Here is a 4,604-nt window from a genome sequence, read left to right as displayed (position 1 = left end):
AAAAGTTATATAATAAATACTACATTGTTTTCAAAGCTGCCCAGCTTTTCTTTGCTTCCTTGGTGGTTTTCTTTTGACTCTGCTGTGCATTTTTTACTTTATTTTTTCCCCTCTTCCCACTGCCCCCCCCCTCTAAGAAGGCTACAATTAAGTGTGGAAATTTTATATCTATATATATCTATATATATCTATATATATATATAATATGTATGTACGTATATGTATACACACACATACATACACACAGACATCTATAAACATACACATATATACTTTTACACATATGTGTAAGACCGTAGTACACTTATTTCCATCTGTCGTCTGTTTCTCTTCATCTTCCTTTATCAGTCCAAGTCTTCCCATGTTTTTCTAAATCAACCACCTCATCATTCCTACACCACAGCAATATTCCAACCCAATCATATCCTCTCTGAGAGATAGTTTTTGAAATTTTTTACATTCCTTCTATTCTTGGCTGCATGGGTTTTATTTATACAAGAAAATTTTAATTTAAAATAATTGAAATTATCCTTTTTACACTTCAACAATGTTCTCCTTTATAGTTTAAGGTTTGATACTACTGAATCAACTTCCATTGCATCTTTTTTCCTGGTTTCTTTGAAGCTTATGACCATTTGCTCTTCCAAATGAACTTTGTTAAAATTTTTTTCTAAACCAGTAAAATAATTTTTTAGTAATTTAATTGAGATGACATTAACAAATAGATTAGTTTGGTAAAACCATCATTTCAAAAATTATATTGGCTTTACCTATCCATGAACAATAAATATTATATCAATTATTTAGATATGAATTTATTTGTATAAAAAAGTGTATATGTTTATGTTTATATAGTTCCTGTGTCCGTTTTGGCAGTTATTTTGTACTGTCCAGGCATTTTAAACGGTCTAAAACATTATTGAATATTGCTAATACATACTATAGTTTCTCTATTTTTCACTTTTGATTAAATCTATTTTAACTTTAACTTTGTCTGAGATCATGATTACTATCCCTCCTTTTTTTTACATAAGAAATTCTACTCCTGCCTTTTATTTTATCTTTGTGTATATTTCTCACTTTTATAATGTTTCCTGAAAGCAACATATTGTTGAATTTAAATTTTTAATCTGCTATCTATTTCCATTTTATGGGTAAATTCATCCCATTCACATTCTAAGCTGCAGTTACTTATATATTTTCCTCTTTCCTATTTTTCCTCACTATCTTTCTCACCCTATTTACCCTATCCCTCCCCACTCCTCTGCTTTACTTCTACCCCTTACTTTGCCCTCCTATTCCTTAATCTGCCCACCCTTCTAAGAGTCCCTCCCTTATCCCCTCCCCCCCACCCTATCCCCTTGCCCTCTCATTTCTTTCTGAATTTAGAAGACTTTTATACTTCTATTTCTCTCAAATATATATATATATATATATATGTAAATATATGTATGTGTATATGTATGTATGTATGTATGTATGTATGTATGTATGTATGTATGTATAGTTCCCTCTTTAACCCATTCCTGATGAGAGTAAGGTTCTAGCACTACCAACCCTCCCCCCTACTAGCTTTTTTCTGTATTAATTTTTCCTTTTATGCTTCATTTGTATGAGATAATTACTCCTTTTTATCTCTCCCTACACAGTTTTATTTTTTTAGAATCACTCCATCATACTCAGCTCAGCCCACGCTTTTCTTTCAAATTGCCCAAATAATGATGACAATCATAAGAGTACTGCTAATATTTTCACTTATATAAAGTAAACATTTTGACCTTATTGAGTTCCTTATAATTGGTCTTTAATATTTACCTTATATTTCTTCTGGATGTAATATGTGGAATTTTCCCTGATGTTTGGGGGGTGGGGGGGGCGGAGTTTGTCCCAAAAACCTGAGTCTTTGAGTTCGTTAAATGTCCGTTTTTTTTTTCATTCAGGATTATGCTTAACTTTGCTGGATAAGTTAACCTTGGTCATAACCCCAGCTCTTTTGCTCTAAGGAATATAGTATTCTAAGACCCACAGTCCTTCAATATAGTAGGGGCTAGGTCTTATGTAATCCTTTTTGTAGCTCCATTATATTTAAATTGGTTTTTTTGTTGTTGCTTCCAATATTTTCTCCTTAACCTGGGTACTTTGAAACTTGGCTATGATATTCCTGGAGCTCACCCTTTTAAGGGCATTACAGACATGGCCACTTTTCATCTGGCCAATAACCTTGCCCCTTCCAATTCAATGGAGTGAACCTCCTTCATACTTCAGAAAGAGGTAACTGGATTAGACACATCTTTGGACTTCATTTCCTTGATACCTTATTACCACAATGTTATATGACTAAGTGGAACTAGGGTGCAAGTCTCTGGCCCCCTAACAAATGGGAGCTTCATAGCTCATGGAGACCTTTCGATGATGGCAGGAAAAAAAGAGTCACAGCCCAACACCCTCAGAAAAAATTTAGCTGGCTTGACCCTGAGAAAGTGGGGCCAGAAGGTACTTTGTTATATCTGGACTTTGTGGTCCAGCCAAAATGACCTTCTCTCCATTCTTCACCCTAATATAAAAAAAACACAAATTAGCCAGATATGAACAGAAAATTAAGATATAATGCCATCCATTAAGTGGAACCACATGAAGAAAGAGGAGTGGATTTATATTGAAAACTCCCCACTGAATTGGAAATCAGGGGCAATTTCCAATTCATTATTTGTGCATCAGAGAAACATGACTCTTGTTGGAGAGGTATTATGTTCATTGACTCCTATGACCTCCTATTTGATTGTTGTGTATCTTTCAATTAAAAGTATCTTTTAAAAAAAAGGAATTCACCTGCTTGACTAGTCTCATTGATCAATTTAAATGAATAATTAATAACTAACAATTACTCTTTACAACTCTACCCTAACCTCCAGATAGACATTGAGATTTTTTAAAAATAATGAAACACATTCAATCACATTGCTTTCAGAAGCAAAATCAATTTTGTGCTATCAATAAAATCCAAAATTTAAAAATATTGTTTTTTCATCTTTATCTGATCTTTTAAATTTTCTATTTTGGGGATTGGGAGGACACTCCTTTGAGATCATCCCAAGGTTTCCTTGGGGCCATGCTACTCTGCTCCCCAAGGGGTCATAACCCCCTCTTTTAGAGATGATTGGGTTAGAACTCCCCCAGGCATACTGGCATCTGCTCTGTGGTTACCATCTCAGTGCCTTGATCCCTGAAAAATCTCAATTATGGGTCCAACATTTCGTTACATTATACTGATTTTCAAAAAACTATATAAATGCCAGCCATTATTAATATTTCATTGCTATTACTGTTACATTATCATTATGACTATTATCAGAGGAATGAAAACCGTGTTGACTCAGGTGGTATTAAATTAAGCAAACAAAAGATGGTCCAAAAACTTTACTTCTGGTTTGGGAGATAATGTCAAGTTCAACACCAGGTGCATTCTTATAGTCAAGTTATAAACCCACGGAAATACATAGATGCTGAACAACTGTTGCCATCTTCATGAAAAGACTAAGAGAAGTCTCACCTTTTGAAACTAAGATTATGGCCTTCTGTTAGTCTTTCTGAGCACATCCAGGGAATCGATGAGGAAGTCGGATATGTCCTGAGGGAGGGTAAGTGAGAATGCTAAGTATTCTGGGCCAGGACTAACTCAGATCAGTCCAGTGATTCAGATCCTGGGTTGGAATACAATCAGACCACAGGTGGACCATAAAATGCAATTTTTAAAAAGCCCACAACTTTACTCCTAATAATATTTAGAAGGGTACAATTTCTGGTTGAATTTAGGAGGCAGCTAGGTGCCTCAGTAGATAGAGTCCAGAGGGAAAGCAGTGAATGAAAAAGAGAAAAGAGAGAGAGGAAAGAAAGAAGAGAAAAAAGGAAAAGAAAAGAGAAAATGAGGGAGAGAGGAATAACATAATTTCTTCCATATTCAAAGTGTATTTACTTATTAAACACATACTATGTTCATTACTACTGCAAATCCACACTTGCCCCTCAATATCTTGTTGCCTCAGAATAGTCTCCCTTCCTCTATCATATCCTTTCTCCAATCCATCTTTTGGACTCTTTCCTTACTCATTTTCCTTTAGGGCATGTGATCTCTGTGGTCCCTCCTTCACTCTAATTCTATGCTACTCCAGTCTCAGACAATTACTAGCCTTGTGACTCTGGACAAATCATTTAACCTCTGTCTCAGTTTCCTCATCTGTAAAATGCAGATAATTTTACCTACCTCCCACAGTTGTGAAGACAGAATGAGATAATATTTGTAAAGCTCTTTGCAACTCTCAAAGCCCAATATAAATGCTGGCTATTGATATTAATCAATATTTATTTTTTAAGCACCTATTGTGTGCCAGGCACTAAATCTAGGGTCCCCACCAGATCTTGGAATTAATTACCATCTCTGTGCTGATGATTCTCAAATCTCCCCATCCTCCCCTCAACTCTCTGCTAATCTCCAATCTTGCATCTCCATCTATCTGCCTTTTCAGACATCTTGAACTGGATGTCCAGTAAACATCTTAGACCAAACATGTCAAAAGCAGAACTCGTTATCTTTCATACTAAATCTT

Source organism: Trichosurus vulpecula, chromosome 6, assembly GCF_011100635.1.
Source record: "Trichosurus vulpecula isolate mTriVul1 chromosome 6, mTriVul1.pri, whole genome shotgun sequence".
Lineage (NCBI taxonomy): Eukaryota > Metazoa > Chordata > Mammalia > Diprotodontia > Phalangeridae > Trichosurus > Trichosurus vulpecula.
Note: the sequence above shows the minus strand (reverse complement) of the source record.